The sequence below is a fragment of the Uloborus diversus genome, chromosome 2, assembly GCF_026930045.1.
Source record: "Uloborus diversus isolate 005 chromosome 2, Udiv.v.3.1, whole genome shotgun sequence".
Taxonomy (NCBI): Eukaryota; Metazoa; Arthropoda; class Arachnida; order Araneae; family Uloboridae; genus Uloborus; species Uloborus diversus.
The window spans coordinates 220,709,895-220,732,436 of record NC_072732.1 but is presented as its reverse complement, the minus strand read 5'-3'; the positions used below and the strand labels follow the sequence as shown (position 1 = coordinate 220,732,436).

The window sequence follows — 22,542 nt, the reverse complement described above, 5'->3', positions numbered from 1 at the left end:
TCATTCCGAAAATGAAAGAAAGGCAGAAGTAAAAAAGAAATGTTCAAAATGTGATTCGTATCATTAGGAAATGTTTCGCTTTTGGAAAACGATGCTGCAAATGCAGTAAAGAAAATCATTTTGCTAGTGTTTGCAAGAATAAAAAGATAAATTTAGTGGATAATACAGATGACTCTGATAAATATGAAACCAATTAGTAAGGAAATTAGTGCAGCAGCAGTTGTTGTCGGAATCAATTCGGAGTGGAAAGAAAAAATACATATTAACACCACTAAGGTATCTTGTGAAACTGACACGGGTGCAGAGGTCAATATTCTTCCACTATCATACTTTAACGTAATTAAAAGAACAGAAAATATTAAGAAGACTAGCAAAATTTTGAGGTCATATAAAGAATTCTTTAAATGTTATAGGAACTTGGGAAATTTTGCGTAAATATGGCGATAAAGCTGAAGTCTTAGAATTTTATGTTTTTGAGCAAAATTCGAGTATTTTAATTGGCTTGAGTTCTTCTCAAAAGTTAGGATTTGTTAAAAGAAATCAAATAATTTCAGTTGTTGAAAATGTTGATTTGTTCAAACTGTACAATGATGTTTGGGTAAACTTTTGTATACATATGACATGAAATTAGACAAAAATGCAGTTCCTAAAATTTCTGCACCTAGAGTTATACCAGCATCTTTAAAGGGAAAAGTTAAGGCAGAGATTGATAAAATGGTGTCAAAAGGGGTACTTGAAAAGTTACTGAACCAACAGACTAGGTTAACCCTATTGTTGTAGTACAGAACCCAAACAAAGAAATAAGAATTTGTATGGATCCCAGGGGCTTAAATAAGTATATTAAAAGGGAGCATTACCCAATACCAACCCAGCAAAGTCTTTTTTCGGAATTGGAGGGAGCTAAATTTTTCAGTGTCTTGGATGCGTCAAGTGCATTTCTACAAATTCCTCTAACAGAAAAGAGTTCTAAATCGTGTACCATTGCCATGCCTTTTGGACGTTATAAGTTTTGTAGATTACCATATGGATTAACCAGTTCACCTGAGGTGTACCAGAAAAAACTATAGAAAATATATTTATTGATATTTTAAGATACATTGATGATATACTTGTGTTTGGGAAAACTCAAAAAGAACAAGATGCCAAGTTAAAAGCTGTTCTAGATAGAGCTTGTGAGCATGGTTTGAAATTATTTAAAGAGAAATTGGAATGGATTCTGTTCCCCACCATGATATTCTCCACCTTCATGCTCCAAGAGTATACCAAAAGGCTTCAGACTTGGTTCACAAAATGGAGGTTCGATGAAATTACGGATAAAACTAAACTTATATACTTTTCCCGTGGGAAAGTTGTTTATTACACTGACAAAATCAAGCTTTTCAATGACGAAATTGTTTACTCCAATTCAGTGAAATACCTCGGTCGGAGTAACACTTGACAAAAATCTAAATTTCAAAGCTCACGCACTCTCCAATCTTAATGAGTGCAAAGAAAAAATTGTCACAAATTACCCACTTCTCGTGAGCCCAAGTCTAGGCCTGTTTGATAGCAACTAATTTTTTTTACGAAATTACAACCCGATCATAACCCTGAAATCACTAATCAAATCGATTTTATTTCCAATGAACGTCAACGATCAAATCCTAGTAATACTATGATTTTGAACTATGCTACAATTAACTTCAATTGCCACATAGCGGCGCGACGATCGGGACTGGCTTTCTCCTTCCTCCCACCTTGACCAATGAGAGCATTTTCCTGTTGCAGATTGCTCCAATGAGTGCTTCCCCTTTTTAAGGTTTTAATTTTGTTAATTATACTTATTGTTACTGATGTTCTGGGCACTTTGTTGAATGTCTTCGCACTTTTCTTACGGCTTTGCCTTTTCATTATGGTTTTTCCTTTTACATGGGCCTAACCCATGATTTGATGACTTAAGTATTGGACTGTATAGTTTAATATTACAAAATCAATTTCTGAATTTCCTATCTGAGACCAAGTAAAAGAGGTAGCCTCCTCTACTCCTAATGACGCCCGTCTGTAGCGCAAGCGCATCCGAATGAATGAAAAGTGGTCAACACTGGCTTGAGAGCCCTTCCCTTCTGCTATACATCCTGTCGATCATTGAAGTTGAATTTCGAAATAAAATGAGTTGCATCATATCTTGAAGCTATTTAAATTCATTTTAAATACTAAATTATTCCAGATTCATAGAAAATAAATCACAAAAAGTAACATTTTTGATGAAATTCACTTAGATGGTGCAAGCTTAACTTGTGACTGTGAGGATCTAATTTATAAGTTTTTCAGCTGTTAAATGGACTTTAACTTAAATTTTAAAATGAGACAAGATAAAGGGACCTGAAATTCCACGATCTACACCCCATTTGAAGAATATATATATTAAGAATTTTTTCCAATACTACTTCAAACCACCTACAGACGAAAACATTCTTAGGTTATGATTAAATCAGCACTCTCTATTATTTTGATGCCTTTTTTTTTCTTTCATTTTTACTTCAAGTACAATTATACACTAGATTCAATTAAGATTTTATTAAGGGCTAGTCTCAACTACACAGATTAGAAAGAAATTCTCTCTCTTACTTGATATATGGAGATGAAACAAAGCCGAAAAAGATATACACTGGGGATCCGACAACAAAGAAGAGGTACTGTAAGCCTGAAAAATAGAGAGAATATATAGGAGATACTTTGAAAGAAAAAATGTTATAAGAGGAATCAAAAACTGATGATGAATTATAATAATCTATTAAAAAAACTTTTTAAACCCAAATTTTTAACGAACTGCAACACATAAAATATACAATCATTTTATCACAACATTCAAGAGAGAGAAAAAAAAAAACTATACTTATAGCTGTAAAAGAGATAAGGGCAGTTCTCAAAAGGTGGGAGCAAACACAGGCCTCAACTTTGAAGCTTCAACACCAAATAACTTTCATTTTATTTAACTCAAAAATTTTTGAGTTAAATTATAATACTGTATAGAGACAAGAATTGACAAATTATGGAAAAAATGCTCTTCAAATACCCTTAAAAAAATTTTTTCCTAAAAGGCACATTTTTGGACACATACTAAAAGGTTAACCAAGCAAATGTACCATTAAAAAAAATTTTTTTTTAATTATTTCCATACGTTTCAAAAAAAAAAAAAAAAAAAAATAAGGGTATGAATCTCAAACTGAATAATTTTTTGATATTTTCCACAAATTAAAAAAATAAAGACAGTTTTTTTACTTTGTACACAATTTTAGAAAAAATAAAAGTTGGAAGTTTGATGCATGTCCAAAAGTTACAATCCGGACACTGTTATTATTTGAGAACTAAATACATGACTTATATGTTTTAAAGGTATTTCACGATCCTCAAAATCAATTGTTAATTATTTTAAAGTGTTTCATATGTTTTTATGCAGTATCTTTAAAGAAAAATCAATTTTCTTAAACATATATGCGAGATGTCCAAATCGCGTTAAGATCTAGACGTCGATAATTCTGTCTATTTATTCATTATTATAAATGATCTTCTGTCTTGTAACCTGAATAAAAAAAGGGCCTTTAATCCATTGACATTTTGCACAATTAATACATTATGCATTGAACATTACATTAATAACAGTAGAAAGACAAGTTTCGATCGCAACAAAGGCATTTAAGTAAACAAAACAGCACAAAAATCGCCAAGCTAATTCCGATTGGCGACAACTCACAGCATACGATAAGCGAAGGGTTACCAGCGAGAATTCAGTTTTTCACCAACAGCGTCAGTTTTGGCAACTTCATGGCAAAATGTTTTTTTTTTTCGGATTTTACGAAACCATAACAAAATTTTATTTAAAGGCCAGTATTTAAAGTCATTCAAGTACTTTTAATCCTTAATTTTTCATTGTAGAATGTAAAAAGACAAAATTTTCATTGGAAAAGTTTAAAAGCTGAAACTTACATTATGATGATGTCCAAAATCTGTTACCTACAGACCGATCATTAAATTTGCTATTTATTAATTTTTATAAATGCCTGCTGTCTTTTTATGTTTGTATACGATGTTTTAGGTGTACATACTATCGAATAAAAATAAAGTTGATGCCAAATTTCAAAAATTGCTCAGAATTAAGTTTTTTGAAACACCTTTTGAGAACTGCCCATAACTGAAAGAGAAAGTTACCTTTGTTATACATAAACGTGTTGAATTTAATTTGGCAATCTGCCAAGTTAAGAAGAATCTATCTGAATGAATTTATTTATTTATTGCTTTCATTGAGTGAGAATGAATGGAAACAAAATGAGTTTCTATGAAAAAAAAAAATGTTTTCATTTTGTTTGAAAATTTAAAAGCAAAATGGTAAGCTCAAAGTTATGTTGTAAACAAAATAAATCCATTTCTTTGAGTGAGAATATAGATTAAATATAGTTTTGGTTTAAAAATCATTGCAATGAATAAATTGCCATTAAAAAAAAATTGAGCCGAAATAATTAAGAGACAAATGCACACATCTGTATCTTAAAGATGTCTATTTCCAGCTGTAAATAGGATATTAGCCTTTCCATATAATCAATGGTTAGACAGTACCTACAACAAGAGCTACTTATAAGAGAAGATTCTGCTTTCACCATTAGTCATTCAAGCTGAGCCAACTCACAAGATGGAAAAGCATGCATGTAAATTTCAGCAGGAATTTCATAATACAGTAGAAGACCGTTATAACGTACACCTTGGGACCAGACCTTTTGCGTTATACAGATCATTTCACAAATTTTGAAACTAATATTCAGAATATATATATATTAGCACTTCAGAATGAGATTTATCTGCAATGAGTATTAAAGCACCAATATTACAATTAGTCATTCACAAATAAATATGTTTCACAATCAGAAGAAAGTGAATTATCCTGCACTTCTGCTAGCTTCATGGTTTGCATAAGAGCTATCTGATACACTAATTTTCATTTTAAAACTTTGAATTAAGATGGAAAGATGAAAAACTTTTAAAATTTAATCTGCCTAACAATTTTTATGTTTGCAAGACAAAACAGAGGGAGTATTTTAACTTCAAAACCTATTGTTCACTTCTGAAAAGTAGTGAGGTTAATAGAGAATTGCGTTATATAGGTCGGCGTTATAACGGTCTTCTACTGTACATATCTGCTTCATTGTAAATGTTAAAGCGGAAAGAAAAAAAAGCTCATTTTTAGAGAAAAATTGAGTTGTGAATTTCAGTTAATTCAATACTTCCAACTTTTGTTTGCTGTCCGCTAACTCTAATTTTTGTTAATCTTCTCTGTGATTGCCCTTTAATTGGAGACAAATACATAGAGGTCCCTATTCAAAGGGCCAGAAAACGAGTCCCTTACGTACAGGTGTCACTTAAAACATGTCTATTGTATAAACCATATATAAGAAGAAAACTCAAATATGAAATTTGAAACAAAGTGAATATTTTCTGAATCTGTACACAACTGCAGCTTAAACATAACTAGATAATAAACCTCGGAAAAACTCTCTCTCCCCAACCAACCGAAATGTAGGTTGAAGGTGTGTGGTTTACAGCATCAATATTAACCCACAAATTAAAATAAAAATTTTACTCTTACATTTCATTTGGTTAAAAACAAATTGAAAGTTTCTTTGGAATACAAAACAATTCGCCAAAACATTGAATTTACAGTTTCTTTTAAATTAAAAACGATCCTCTACTGCAGCGTTTCTTAATTTCTTTCCCTTTTTAATGCTCACTTTTTTCACGGAACCCCTGGTTTTTCGTCACCAGTCAGCAGTGGCGTAGCAAGGATGCTCAGGTTCTTACCTCAAACAGATTACCACACAAACTACTTTTTATTAAATTGCTAATTAAATAGACTTCATTAACGATCATGCTAATTATTGGTAACTGCTAGTTATTACAGTGGAATCCACTTAATCGGACCACCGGTTAATCAGACCAGCCCCTTATTCAAACTAAATCTTAAAGAACCAAAACAAATTCCATTACACAAGCCTAATATTATTCTCCTATTGGGACCAAAAATCCGTTTAATCGGACCAAGGGAACAAATTGGAAAAAAATATTGAAAATCGCTCGCTTGAAGCGAGTTTCAGGTATGTTAACGGACTTTAAAGTAAGTGCAATAAAAAGTAATAATAATGGTTCCTTGAAACTTTCAATTAAATTCAGCAGTATTTACAGGAAAAAAAATGGTTAACGAAATTTCCATTGTATGGCGGTTCCTGCAGTGATCAAAATATCACTGAAATTTCAAATTTCATCAAATTCAGTTTGCATGTTAAAAAATGTTTAAACTTGAAAAAAATTTGGTCATAAAATACCTAATTTACATTTCATTGGAATTTTTAATGACCGATTAGTATTTTTTCTCACTTATATTTTTTCTCACTTTGTTAGTTACTTCTGGTTATTGAATTGAATCTATACTGACTGGAAGGAATGTATCTGAAACCGTATTGATCTGAACACGCTGTTGAACGAGGGTAAAACGTTTACTCACTTTAATTTATTTTTCATTGGAAAAATTTTTTCTTCCTTGTATGCTCTCCATACATATGGGGCTTACAATAATCTTTAGGGCATTTTTTTTATTTTGCTTCTAGCATATTCGGTCAAGCTTTACAGGTCCTGTTCGCTAAATAGGACCAGCCGGTTATTAGGACCAAAATGGCCCTGTCCCAATGTAGTCCTATTAAACGGAATCGGCTGTATTTGTTATTGCAAAATACCAATACGCTCCTATTTGTACCTCTGAGAATTTTTGAAAAGGGCAAATAACCTCAGAGTTTATGAATGAGTTATATGATTTAAATATTTTTTTCAATTAGGAAAAGAAATACTTACCTACGATAGTATTAATAATTCACTGAAATTTACACAAAAAAGTTTTCGAACCTTAAGAATTAAAATGTCTTTAATTTTCATTCAAAAATGTTTTAGTTATTTATAAATTGTGGACTTGGATGTTACTATGTGTTGACGTCAGGCGTGTTGACACGTCAGACAGAGTTAAAACATTTAGATGTCTTTGATCAGTAGGTACGGCTCCTTAAATAGGTCCACACTCGTTAAATATTGAAATCGTTCTTTCAACTGTTGCCATGGATACAGGGAGAGTGACTAGTATCAAGAGCAGAGTATATGAAACTGACGTGAAAAAATCGTAACTTTAGGCAGCAATATCTGGTAATGTTGTAAGAAAAGGGGTTTAGTGTGCACTCCCAAAATATTTTCAACATTGCAATCACTTTTAAAATATCTTTTTTGATATTAGACGAAAAAAAGCTTCTTCCGGAAAAATTTTTGAAATAGAAGTTTTTAAAACGCATTTTTAGGCTATCTTTGGAGACATTAGGTGAGAAGGAGGTGTTTTGGGATTGATCTAGGAAAAATTAAGAAATTGAAATCTTGAAAGCACAATTTTGGGCTTTTTTTGATAGTCTAAAATTTGTTTTATTGAAGGCAACAAATAAAATTATTCCTATAGTAACTAACCCTAATGGATAATACCTCTCACCTTAGTATACGAAAGTAAAATTAAATTAATTTTTAATTTTGAAGAGAAGAAGCTTTGGTTTTATGGATTTTTTAAAGAACAAATTTGAAAAGTGTGAAAAGAAAACATCATGGAACCCCTGAGAACACAATTTAAGAAACGCTGCTCCACTGTATTGTTCATTTCCTAAAGTGCCCACAATACCAGAACCCAGCGAGTGAAGCAGATGATTTTTTTTTTTTGCAATTAAAAATGTTTTGCCAAATAAATAAAATGGGCATCAAATTACATTAAAAGTAGCTAATTGAAAATAATCCCACAACTCTTTTATTGCAAACTCGCCAAGGGACCGCACTGCAGTAACACAACCAATTAGAGAGGGAAGCAAGCTCCGGTCGATAAGTGATCAATCTTTCTATGAAAGTGTTTAAAAAAAGCAGAAAAATTATGCAATTAAAAAAATTCATGATACATCTAGGAAAAAAAGGAAATCCTGTACCAGCATAAAAAGACAATAGAAAAGCTATTGCTTGAGAGAGGAGGAGGAGGAGGGAAAAAACCTCTATATAGAAAATATATTATTAAAAAAATATCTCTCCCTCTCCACCCCCTTCATATGCCAAATGATCAATAATCATTTCTAAACAAAATGTGGTAACACCCTTTAAAATATCTAAATACAATTTAAAATATTTTGCCAAACAAATAAAAAGTACATCAAAACTACATTAGCAGTAGCTTTCAAATGTACAATATTTTTACAACTCCATTGTGTATCACCAAGCAACTTTCACATGAAAAAGGAAATCAATTAACACATGCACAAAGAATTTAACCAAAAGTAATAACAGTAAAATATCTGTAAACAACAATGAAAAATTTCTCCAAAATGTTTTTTAAAAAAAAGTAAAGAAAATGTGCAAAAAGGTATCATTTGGGAAAAAGACAGAAAAAAAAATCACGCCAGGCCTTCGAAAATCGTCATCCGACAAAAGAAAGAAGAAAAAGTCTATATTTCATTCTGTTAAAAAGTGCAATAACATAATCAAGAATCCCTCGGTTGCATAATAAGAATAATATGAAGTATCTGCGCACACAACTAAAAATTATCTGCAAGTATTTAAAAATATATACAGTAAGTTGGTAAAATTATCAGTGATGCAATAAGTATTGTGCTTTCAATCATGTATCCATCAGAGCAAGAGATTAATTTCATTAATTTATCTACAGATTTTCACAGGGTGGCGACAGGAACTGTGAAAAAAAGTTCCCTGACTTTTCCCTGATTTCCCTGATTAAGTTCACCAAATTTCCCTGATTTACGTTACCAATGATAATGGTTTCCTTTCTTTGCTCTACTTGAAATCCATAGTATGTTTGTATAAAATGCAGTATTTTAAACGTTTTAAGTTGTGTAAAGTTGTTGAACTAAAGATATATTTCAAAAAGATGCTACTTTTTTAATAAAATGGTTATAAAAAAAAGACAATGTTTTTGGAAGGAAAGAAAAACCAACAAAACAGTATATAAAATTTTTATACATGGAAAGATAATAGAAAATTCAAAAAAAAAAAAAAAAAACTTTACTTTCAGAAACCACTTAGCATAAGAAATTTAAGAAACTATTAAAATTACTCTTAAAAACATATGTGTATTTATGATAGAACTAAAAGTAATTGAAATTATTTTGAACTAAGTTTTCAAACAGTATAATAATTGTTGCAAGAATAACAAGTAATATTGAAAGAATAGAAGTAATGTAGTTATTCTTATCTAACTAATTGACATATTTATGCAAAATAGATGAAACCATTTGACATCCATTCATAGGGAGCTTTTCTCTAATCAAGAATATAGGTTTTAATGAATGAATACAGCATTTTAACAATAAAAAAATAAAAATATTTACTTAAGTTCACAAGTTAACTCTATTTCAAATGATTTCAGTATGTAACGAAAAAAAATCTTAGATTGCTTTTGTAACAAACAACTTTGAATGCAAGAAAAAAAAAAGCAATTAATTAATATCAAAATATATAAAAGAATACAACTTGGTTATAAAATTAAAATATTACTTAAGTCTGAAGAAAAGAAAACCTTTATAATCTGCGGCGACAACAAATAGTATAACGGCAAAAAACAAAGTTTTTTTAATTGAAAGTTCTATTTTAGCAATTAAATTAAAAACCCAAAGAAGTAATAACTTTTAAGCTTTTATAGTATTAATTCAAAAACCACCAAAGATTTCTTCTTGAAATCCTGATTACTTAATTACTTCGAGACAATGGAATAAAGGCAACAAGCTAAGGCATTAATGAAGGCTTCCTCTTTGCCTGTATGGTTGTTTATTTTACGTAGCATTGAAAGTGTAAAAGGAAATTTCAAGCTAGGTAAAATAAACAACCTAACAGATACAGAAGCAATCTTAATAAGTTCATCCTGTGGTTAATAAGTAACATTCAATACTTTGACGTTGAGGAAAAAAGATGCACAAATATGCGGCAGTGTATAATCGCACCTCATTAATTTTACTTTTTTGAACAGATAATTGGCGGAAAATGCGTAGGGAATTAGAGTATTTAATTTTGTAAAGCAAAAAAAAATTTTTTTCTTCATAAAATCAATTTTTCCTGATTTTTTGTTATTTTTTTTCAAAATTCCCTGATATTTCCCTGATTAATAAAGTTCCCTGACTTTTCCCTGATCTCCCTGATCTGTCGCCACCCTATTTCAAGATAACCATGGTTTTGATATCGATATTAATTTAAAAATTTTGAGCGAGAGAGATAAAGATTTGCAACAAATGTATCTGCACAGCAGCAAAGGTATCCATGCATGGCATGCGTCCAGTGGCAGATTTACTAGGGAGGTGGGGGGGGGGGCAGGGCTGGATTTAAAGGAGGGCAGGCGGGGCTACTGCCCTGGGGCTTCCACAATAAAGGGGCTCCCACAATAAAATTTTTATAAAATATCCTAATTTTCACGGGTTAGCAAATTTTTTCTCTCCTATAAATTATAATAATATCAGGGGTAGAAGTGACCAACTTGTCACATATAGGACAAATATAGGACACATTATATGAATAATTTTGCTATGAAAAAAGAAATAATACATATCATATATTATTCAGTTATTCTTATCAATGAATTTGTTTAAAAAAATTAGAAACAAAATACCTTACATCTGTAATGACTTTCCTGTAGTTGAAAGAATAATTTTTGAAAAAAGTGTACTTTACAGACTAAATAACTAACCAAAATTTGAACAAAGATAATTTTTATTTTTTCTTCCTCACTCATGACCCAAGTACTAATTCCACTGCTCTTAGATTTTATATCTAAACTGAACCCTTTGCCACTTGTATTAAGAACAAACAGAGCTTGAGAAGGATCCTTCTGACGTTTTTCATAGTTTTCTTTATGCTTGAATGTTTTGGCATGCTGCCTCAATTGCGAAAATCCACTATTGCTTATGGGCACTGAACAGTTGCAAAAATGGCAAAAAGTGGTAAAATCATCTTTTCCTTTAGTGTCCCCCCATACACCCATACACCAAAATTTGTAGAATTAATGTCCTCCTAGTTCAACAACTCCGCACAAAATGTTGTTAAGCGATGCGATTTCGCCATTATAATTCCCACTTATTACAACAAACTACGTTTTAACATTATAAGGAACTAACCATTCCACGATCCCAAAATTCCACAAAAAGAAAATTAGAACATTCCGATCAGAAAATACACTGAACACAAAAATATACCAACGAAAACTATGATGGAAAAGAAAACAAATGGCTGCTGCCCCCCCCCCCCAAATGCAAAATTCTAAAACCAACTATACCATACTATACTAAAACCAGCATTAGTTCTCGAAACTCCACCCACTATAGAGTGACGTCACATTGCTGTAGCTAATGAGAGAAGATGCCGGTTGCAGAATTTAGTCAGTTGAGTTTTTTAATTTGAAATTCGTTTGGGCTTGTACTTTCAGTGAAAAATCCGATGTCAGAAAGTTTATATACAGTTCTTTTTAAAAGATATATATGGTACAAAACGGGAATATAGGAAATATAAGACATTTTTGAAAAATATAGGAAATATAGGATGATTTTGATGCTATTTTGAAAATATAGGAAATATAGGATATATAGGATTACTTCTACCCCTGTAATATAAATAATAATATTTAAAAAAAACCTGTAATATAAATAATAATATTTAAAAAAAAAAAATAGCTGTAACTTCAGGATGTATTTACACTTAAAGTGCTGATCAAAAATATTGGATATATACATATATATCAAAATATTCGGATATATATCAAAGTATTGGATATTTTCAAAAATATGATCATCTTTCCGAACCCTGATTGGAGGGGGGGGGGGGGGCGGCCTCCACACTTTCAAATCCGTCCCTGGGTGGGGGTGACCGCCCCCTCCATGACAGTCATTTCATAAAAGCAATAATATAAAATTGAAGGAATAACTACATATCGCTTCATGCTAATTTCACTCAAGTACATTCCACAAATTTGCTTCAAATTAAGTTTAGACAATTAGTGTAGTCAAAGATGGACAGCATTACCCACTTTTTGATTTCAACCTAAGCTCGCCACTCCCCCCCCCCCCCCCCTTTTTTGAACATTCATAATTTTCATATTTCTATATGTGTTTTTCCAACCTTTTTTCTTCCATGGATTACACTATACTGGTATGATAATACATTTTGCTATGACTTAGAACAGTGGTTTCCAATCCTGCAGGTGATAGCCCCCAAAGGAGAGATTTAACACTTCAAGGATGTGATAAATTCGTGAGGGGGCAATTAGTATTGAAAAATACAGGATAAAGGGGAGGAGCAACTGATTCCCTGCCCTCCCCCTTACATGATGGGTTTGAGGGGAGGAATATGGTTTTTACGGTTTTCAACTGCCACACCAATTTGAACAGACAGTAAATCCGCCCCTGCATGCGTTTACATTATCTAGCTATGCTCGGTTGATCTATCTGAACACGCCATCTGCAGAAGAAGAGGACAACACTACAGTAAAGTCAATTTGAAATTTATCATGAAGTTTAGCTTCAATTATCGCTAATATCTACTGTTCTAATTGATTGACAGAAATCAAACAAACACCTTCTTCAGAAACAAAAACCCTTTTCAACGACATAAAATGTTAATTAAGGGAAATAAATGAAATTTAAACTTATATTTTAATTAATAACTTTTAAATTAAGGCTTCATGGTGCCCCCCCCCCAAGGTATGTTCAAACTTTGACAAGTTTCAGGGCTGTAAATGCTATAGTCCATCAAATACAAAGAACCTCCCCCCCCCCCAAAAAAAACAATCACCTTTATGTATTTAACTGCAGGAAAATCTGGTTTTTCTCCAAAGGAATGAGGATTGGCAAAAACCCCAGGTTCAAAAAAAAAAAAAAAAAAGCCATGGGTCCAGGGTATTTTTTAAATAAAACCCCCCAAAAAAACCCAACTAAAGCTGGGTTTTTAAAAAGAAATGTGTTTTTTTTTGTTTTTTTTTTTTTAGAGAAAATGTGGGGTAGGTACTTGTAGCATAAGTATATGGAAAAAGCACAAAAATTGTCTTCGGGTAAAAAAAGTTGGAAAATTCAGCGTTTTCTGAAGAAAAGATGACAAAACCCAAGAACAATGAAGTTTCAGATTTTTTAGTTTCCATGATTACCCAACAGTTAAGGCAAAGTTACTTCTTGTGTGATAAAATCTATTGTTCGTTTTTAACTACTACATTTTTTTTTTGTATTTCTTTGTATTTTATTTTGTTATGCATAACTACTGTAGAACCTCAAGTAGTTTAAATCCCTTTTTACTGAATCCAGCTTAATCAAGACATTTCTTTTAATTTTATGTTGCCTGTTTTTCTATTTCTGTGTACAGACAGAGTAAGAAATATTAAAAGTTTTCCTAAGATAATGAAAATACTGTACATCATATTCTGTTTTCTGTCCAACCATTTGTAAAACCTGTTTCTAAAAATTATACCTTGTTTATTCGAGATTTCTGACGTGTTGGTTTGCAGAAAATAATTCACATGAAAGTTCTTGAGCTAGAGTAGCTTCCTCTGTACAATCTACAAATATTGAGAAAATCAGACGTGACAGGACTTAGTCAAGATAATTTGAGTTATTTATTGACCAGTTAAAGATAAAAGTTAAATATATTTATTTTAAATCTTTGGAGTACTTTTTTAATGCCGTCAAAAGAGTTAATAAATATTATTAAATTTCAAAATTCATTTTTTATGTCCATTGTCTGTGGTGAAAAAGAAATAAAAAAGTTTAAATTGTGAAAGAATTTAAATTAATTAATTAATTATTTTAAAAACTTCTCAGAAAAATTTTAAAAACCCTAAAGTGGGCTAAATAATGGTTTTTTTTTTTTTCAAAAAAGCCCCTTGGGTCTAATCCGGCCCAAATTTCCTCTGGCCAGACCCCTAAACACTCACACTTAAAACAGAAATGCATAACTGCAAAAAAAGCTGGATTTTACTAAAAAAAAGCCATGCTGGCCGTTTTTTTAATTAAAAACAGTTTGTCTTCTTTGGCTTAAAAAGAAGCCTTTTTTTTTGTTTTTAAAAAGTTTAATAATGAACAATTATATACATTTTAACGAGACAACAAATACAAATAATAAAACAATAACTTTGCTGAAAGTAAAATGATTAAAGGAACTATGTACACAAAAACTCTGAATCATTTCAAACATCTGACAAAATTCTTACACTTTGGATGGTCCTAAACTGCAGCTAATGTCTTTAACACTGAAAACTACTTCTTACTTCGTCAAAATCCAATACTTTCCCAGTGTGCGGAGACCCTGTAAATACATAAATAAGAATTAAATAAATGCCATATATTTCAATTTCTGTTCATTGCATGTATCAGCGGTAAATTGTGGTCATTTGAATAATATATCTTTCTAATAATTTAAACTACAACTTCTAAACAATTTTTTGTAAAAAAAAAATTAAGTATCAAGAGAAAAAACATTTTAATATATATATAATAGAAATTAATTAATTAATTTCAATGATGTGCAAATTGCAAAGTAAATAAAAAAAAAATGAATATCCAACAATGGGCATATGATGTAAAATAATTCAAAAAAAATTTTTTTTCAAAAAATTAGGGAGGTACGGGACAGACTATCTACATGTACCACCAATAAATAAATAAATAAAATACAACAGATCCACGCTTTAAATGGGGTTTATTTTACGCGGGGGTTGGCTTTCTACCCGGAGAAACTAGTTTTTTGCCTTGCCAGTGGCAGAAGAACTGGTTATAACCGGAAAAAATTGGCAGAAACAGGCAAAAACTTAAAATTACTAAGTGATATTTGTTTAAGTAAACTAAAAAATTCATTTCCTCATTGTAAAAAATAACATGCAATGCTAGTTTCCTTAATTTAGTTCAGAAAGGAAACTTATCAATTGCAGATGCTTGTAATGTTTGGATTTAAATCTAAGAAAGGACGAAACATCATATGGGTGCTCAGAAAAGAGGAGTGACATTCAGAATTAAACAGGCATTACTGATTGTAATTTGCTCACTTATATGCTCCATCTTAATTGCTTGTGATTAAAATAATTATGCGCTTCAAGAAGAATGTGCCAGAATTTTACTTGCCAATATTAACCTAGATTTTGTACCTAATGTCATAGCTTTGCAAAAGAAATTGCCCCCATTTCTTGAAATTTATTTTTTCCAGTCTAATATTTACCACTACCCCCTAGTTACTACATGGTGGACCAGTTTAAAAAAATATGTATGTATACATTTGTCTTGTTCCTTGACGCATTGCCTGCTAGTTCTTCCATTACCATTACAAGAATATTAATCGAGAAACTATTTAGATTTTTTAAACCACCTTTTCAAAGAGGCAACAGCAGGGTCCAAAAAATTTAACATTTGATTTTTAATTGTGGTAATATTGTAATTAAATTGTACTTTGGTTAACAATTAATTTTTTTCATGGCAAAATGTATTTTCTATTGTATGTCAATAATTATTTTTTGTCATTTTGTGAGTTTTATCCAGTTTATGTTGCAAATGTGGCAGAAAGAGGTTTTTGCCATGTCGGTTTTAACCGGTTTCTACCAGTGGTTTTAACCGTCTCGGCAGAAACTTGCCAATCCTGGTTTCAATTATATGCAGTATATGCGGTTTAAGATTAGACCAGGGATAGAAGTGACATTTGCCAACAAAAATATAGGAAAATATAGGAATTTTCTGAAAAAAATACAGGAATTCGATGGAAAATAAAGGAATTTTTTGCAAACAGTATAGGAATTTTTCAAAATAATATAGGAACATTTTGAAAAAAAAAAGAGGATATACAGGAAATTTTATGCAGCATGACATTTTTTTTCAAAATGCAACACTACTATTCGATTAAAAACATGTAATAACACTACTTGACATAAGTGCAATACATACGCATAAATAACTCTAAAAATACATACAAAATCAATTTTACAAACAGAAAAAGAGCATAAAACTGTAATTTGTACTAAATCGCATATTAAGGCATACTTCTTTAAAAATTAAAAAATGGACGAAATTTTTTGTAGATGAACACAAATATTTCTTAAAATAGTTGTATCAGTAATCTAATTTTTAATGAAAGATTTTTGCCTGATCCGATACTGCGATGGGCAAGCTGTGCTCTAGAATGAAATTCATGAATAAAAGTTCTGTTCTAATTATGTATCACTTGACAATGCAGTAAAAGCCAAACTAAAACTTTTATAAGTTGTTGAAACATGTGATATGCAGAAATCAAAGTCACATGTCAGCATGTCACACAGTAATATCAGGGGACAATCCAGGTTTCATTTTTTAAGTCCCCGTTATGTGAAAAAGCAAAATATTTTTTGTGAACTTTTTTTATTTTTGTGAAAAAGAAATGATTGTGAATTTCCTTTTCTTTTTTGGAAAAAAGTGGTAAGGTAAAAAATTTAAATCTATGCAAATGAAAAATTTAAATGTATACTGTATGTTTTTTTTTTTCAGAAAAATCTCTTGATATGATACTTTTGGCGCATTTTTTTTTCCTGAAAATCCTGACTTTTCAGCACCAAATTCGATCATAGTTGAAATCCATGATTTCCCATGACTTTCAAGGACACCCAGTAAAATATATATTTGATTTAGAAATATTTCGTCATTAAAGCAAAATAATCCAGATCTAAAAAACTTAGTGGCCACCACTATCACAAAGTTTTAATGTACAAAAAGTGAAGGGAGGGGCAGGGGTGAGTTTTTACTACTTTCATAAAAATAATAATAATAAATAGAACCTTGCACTTGTTTGCAAAAACTGAATCAAAGGAATTTTTCAAAAATTTGATTTTCTTTTTCTATTCAAATTTTAAGGTCATTTTAAAGAGCAAATTATTATAACATGGACGAACCAATCACCATAACATAGAGGAGAAAACTACCATATGCGGCCATGGACAAGGAAATTAACATAGCAAACAGTGCTTGAAATTAGCGGTCGTTAGTCGTATTTTGCAACTGTAAATTTCATTTTTACGACCGCGATTTGAAACGTAGTTGTCACTGTGACGCCTAGCTTTCCCCCCTACTAAGCTTTCACTTTCGGAAGATTTGTCTCCAAAAACATCTGCATGCGTTGCGATCGCGGAAAATTTCCTGGAAGGAAATCCCCACGAGGATTCCTTTTTTTCCCACAGGATTTCGCTCATCTTTTTTTCTTTCTGTTTTTTAAAATCATCGCTACCATCATTTTTTATTTGTTGAAAATATGAGTAAACGTAATTTAAAGTCATATTTTACGCCACTAAATACTAGCGGAAATAAACGGCCAAGGATTGCCGATGAAGTCGAAATAGAAAAAAATAATGACGAAGTAGATGCGACTTCTAAATGTACACGGAAAAGTGTCAACGCTGCAACTTTCATCAAGTGGCAAAAGCAGTTTCCGTGGTTGGAAAGAAAGGGTGAAGACCTGATGGTATGTAAAATCTGTAAAGATTTTGGAAAAAAAGAAGATACTGGATTCATCGCTGGTTGTCCTACTGCAAGATTCGAAACAATAAGTAGTTTTCTTGTTGATTAGTGCAGGCGGTTCATTTGTTTTTTTTTTATTTCTATTATTATTTTTAAAGATATTTATTAAATTGCGCTTAATTGTTTTTCAAAACACATCATAAATGCAATTTACAATATTGAACACGTTCTTCTCGGAATAATAGTTCCGGTGTTTGATATTGCAATCCTTTTGCATCTTGCCGATATTATAATACTTTTAAAATATAGAAATTATTTTTACATATGCTACGATTAGGTTAGCTTTTTTTCTTTTTTATTTTAATTTATAACATATTATTTTTTCAATACATGTGGACAATGAACACGTGCTTTGCCGGAAGTTTATTTTCGCTTTTGACCTTTCAATCCTTTTGAATCTTGTAAATATATTAATATTATTTGGCAATTGGACACATGCCACTTCAGATTAACTTGTTTTCTGCATTTGTTTTTCTTTTTGATGAATAAATTTATTTTCGAAATCATTCCAACACTAAACTTTTACTTTGTGGAAAATTGTGTATCGTGTTCGAGATTGCAATCCTTTTGCATCTTGTCAATGTTTTAATACTTTTAAAATCTAGAAGTTATTTTTACATATGCTACCTTTAGGTTAGCTTATTTTCTTTTTTATTTTAATTTATAATATATTATTTTTTCAAAACATGCGGACAATGAGCACGTGCTTTGTGAGAAATTTATTCTTGTTTTGGACCTTTCAATCCTTTTGCATCTTGTAAGTAAATATATTAATATTTTGACAATTAGTCGCATGACACTCAGATTAACTTATTTTCTGCAATTGTTTTTCTTTTTAATGAATAAATTTATTTTCGAAATCATTCCAACACTAAACTTGCACTTTGTGGAAAATTGCGTATCGTGTTCAAGATTGCAATCCTTTTGCATCTTGTCAATATTTTTAATACTTTTAAAATCTAGAATTTGTTTTTTTTTTTTTTGGTTTTATGTCACTAAATTAAGTTAATAGTAATTATGGTACTTGTATAAACTTAGCAGGTGATTCCAAAATGCATTATTTTAATGCATTGTACATATATATCAGCTTGTTTTCATACATATTATAGTTTAGTATAAATTTCAGCATGTTATTGAACGCATTTGGAAATTGCAATCAAGTAAAGCATAACGGCACCTAAGAAAAAAATATTGGTTGCCAATGGCACCTAAGTAGCTGATGCTAATTTCGACCTCTGATAGCAAATTGGCGAGAAATTCATCATCCATTATTTGTAAATATACAAGCGAACCAAATGACCATTTAATTTTCTACTATGGGAAGATCTGTGCTGGTACCGGTAGTAGAGTATATTTCAGCTGAATACCGAAACATTCACCTTCGATTTATAAGGTGAAAAATAGCAGGTTTATGGTCAATCTATACATATAATAAAATAAGATGTTTGTGTGTGTGTGTGTGTGTGTGTGTGGGTGGGTGGGTGGCGCGCATCCCGGGAAAACGGTAAGGCCTAGAAAGATAAAATTTGGTATACAGGTGTAGTTTTTGCTGAAGTTGTGCACCACGGGCTTCGATTTTTGATATTTTAATTAGAAAAAAAGTTATTTAATGTTTTATGTGCTTTTTTTGCACTTTTTAGTACTTTTTACCTCACAGTCCACGAACCAATCGCACCACACAAATATTTTTTGCACTATAGTGTAGGAAATTTAATTTTAAATATGATGAATGAAAAAAATTTGAAGATAGAGCAATCTTTGTATTTTTTACGAATTCTTGAAAAACCTTTAATTTGCATTTTTTCCCGGGTTTTACTTTTTCTAATATCATCATGCTAGAAGTATGAAAGCCCCATTTCTAAAATTTAAGTTGTTAATATTAAAAACATTTCGCCCTCTTCAGAAGAAAAACGTTCTTAAAAATATGCATTAGTTTTTTTTAAACAATTTTTTTAATGCTGAACACATTATGTCTCTCGACGCATCGTTCGAAAAAAAGCGTTCTTCAATCTTTTATGCCTCTGACGTCACTACTTGGATTTCGATTCGATGTGAGGCATCGAATCTTAATCGCTAAATTGTAATTGGAGGAACGAATTTTCTTTGCATTATGTCAAGCTGTGCTTTTAAGTTCTTGTGTTTTTTTATTAGCGATGTTCTGAAGTTGGCCATGCTGTGACTTCGTCATTGCGAAAGCTAAGATTTTGATCATAAATATCTTTGATTATTAATATTAAAAACTGAATGCATTTTTTGTTTCATGAATTATTTTTCTTTGGTTTCAGTTGATACATTGTTGTGTAATATAATTCAGCTCTTTTTCTTTTAGCGGAATGGTACATTAATTTGTTCTATAATGTGAATAAAAGTTTTTTTTTTTTTGAATTTCACTAAAAACAATGATTTTTATACTTTGGCAAACTCCGGGTACCACAAAGACATCAATTTTTTGTGCATTTTAATAAATAAGTAAGCGCTTTTCTTTTGCATGATTTTCTTTTTGTTAGGGAATAAGACTGGAGGTTAGATCAATATAAATAGAGATAGATGAGAAAATTTAGAGATGGATCGAATAGGTAGATAGATATACATTGAGTGTACAAAAAAAAATTTTTTTTTTTTAATTTTGTTCTCGAATTAATATTTTTTTCCTTTGAAAAAAGATTGTTAATTACTATCAGAGGTAAATTTCCATGGATCTAGAGAAAGATAAATCTACAGGTCGATGTACAATGAGAGATAGACAGACCCCGTTATTTAAAGAACAACAACGGGGGTTGGGGGGGGGGGGGCGCTGCGATTTGAAAACATTGTTAATTACTGTCAGAGGTAGAAGATACGCATAGATTGTATAGATAGATAGATAGATAGATAGATAGATAGACAGACAGACAGACAGACAGACAGACAGACAGACAGACAGACAGACAGACAGACAGACAGACAGACAGACAGACAGACAAATGCAGAGGTCGAAAGAGGTCGAGCAAGAAAGAGACATGCCCGTTATTTAAGGAACTTCAACGGGGTGTCAATGCCCCCCCCCCCCACACACACCATGACTTTGAAAAAACAATGCTTTCAAGTAAAAGTGGAAGTGTTTTTTGTTATTTTTCGACAAAATTTGCATGAAGTGCAAGCAGTTTGTGTCTCCCCTTCCCCTCCTTTAAAAATATTCCAAACGACGGAACTGGAGATAGATCTAGAAAATATTTCATTTAAATTAATAATGATATAGATATAGATAGATTGATACCGCCACGAAACTTATTTAAGCAGCCGCCGAAGGCGGCAACAGTGGCGTAAAAAGGCAGATGATAATATTGATATATAGAGAAAACCATTTATTAATACCGTCGCTAAATTGTCTATGCAGCCGCCAAAGGCGGCAACCCTGGCGTAAAGAGGCGGACCAGCTGGTCGCCGAAGGCGGCTAGTCAAAAATAAAATTGTTTGATTTGGAGGGGCAAAAAAAAAAAAGGAAATCAAATGAAAAAAAAGAGCTTTTTGAAAAATATGGGCAAAAACGAGCATGGCAACTTCTGGTGGTAATATAAAATTCGCAATAGAAGGGGATGTAACAGAGAGAGCAAGTATTTTTTCAGCAAGTTGTCTAGTTTATGCACAACTTCAACAGTGCTTTACAACGATTAGAGATTTTAAAACTAGATTTTTAAAATTTTATCCAGGATAAATTCTAAAATATTCAATTTCACCAAATCTATATTGAAATTTTAGATCCCTCCCTTTTAATCTCCTTTGGTTAGTTAAATTTCCTCTCGGACAGGTTTCTTAAATTAGTTGGGTTTTAACATGAAAGAGAATTTCATTTGGAAGAAATGCAAGGTTTGTAACTTTCCGAAGCATACTAATTAGCAAAAGTTCTAAAACAAGCTGTAGCCAGAAATGAAAAACAATTCAATAATTTTTAATGAATAAATCCAATGCCAATAAATCAACATTACTTTCGAAATCTTAAAAGTTTCCAAATGTAAAACTAGTACAATAAAAGAAAAATATAGTAACCTTAGACTGCCCTGTTGATTTATCTTTTGCAAGATAAATACGTGCAATTGTCCCAAAAGGTCGGAACAGCTCTTGTTAGTCAGAGTCCCTTACATCTTCAGACAGGTTTGTTACTCGGATAGTTGCTTGTTTCATCTGAAATACAAGTTATGGAATCATTTTAAGATATAAAGCATTACAATTAGTTTGATAGAAACGAATTAGGAAATAAAATCTGCTGTGTGCTGATTAAGAAAAACTATATGTTCATTAAACTGCTTCTAAATATATAAGAACTTTTTTAGCTGAAAAAAGTTAAATCTACATAAAATTGATAATATCCGACTAAATAGTTTTCTCATATTCCTACATTTTATAGAAAGTTAATAAACTTTTCCTCCTTTAAGGATTGCAGCTTTTACAGCAATTTGGAGTTTTATTTAAGTAACAACCTCTGTGCAAAAAAAGGGGGGGGGGGAGGGAGAAAAAACACTATATATTAACAACAGATCAGTTGAAATTCAATTTTTACATTTCATTAATATTAAAAATAATTTTTACAAAACACTTTATTTATGAATTCTCTTTAAGTAGCATGTATTCCGAGTTGTAGGAAAGATGGGTGGTTCTTGAGACTGGACCCTTTCAAAATAAAATTGTTATAATGGAAAATAAAAACTTTCTTCATTTGACAGATCTTTTTTCGATCATCTAAATCAATTTTATGTATATATGGCAGTCAATTTAAAACTAATATAAAAAATAACATAAAATGCACCATAAATCCTTTTTTTTGGGGGGGGGGGGGGTTGATTAATTTCTTGAAAAGTGCAAAATTTTATCTGCTAAATTGTAACTTATCCACATTGCTTTGGAGGCTATTGGGCTAAAAAACTACATCTAAAATGCAGGTTCTTGCCGACTTTTCACATATTGATTT

At 31.3% G+C, this 22,542-nt stretch overlaps 1 long non-coding RNA gene across 1 annotated transcript in view; it reads right to left on the bottom strand.

The window, feature by feature from the left end:
• The window catches only part of LOC129217708 (uncharacterized), an 86,225-nt gene extending 64,475 nt beyond the window's left edge, over positions 1-21,750 (bottom strand). Inside the window, exons 1-3 of the long non-coding RNA XR_008580246.1 lie at positions 21,624-21,750; positions 14,282-14,376; positions 2,608-2,683 (exon numbers count right to left, since the gene is read on the bottom strand). This is a non-coding gene — a long non-coding RNA (uncharacterized LOC129217708). The remainder of the gene's footprint in view (positions 1-2,607; positions 2,684-14,281; positions 14,377-21,623) is intronic.
• Between the last annotated feature and the right edge of the window lie 792 nt (positions 21,751-22,542).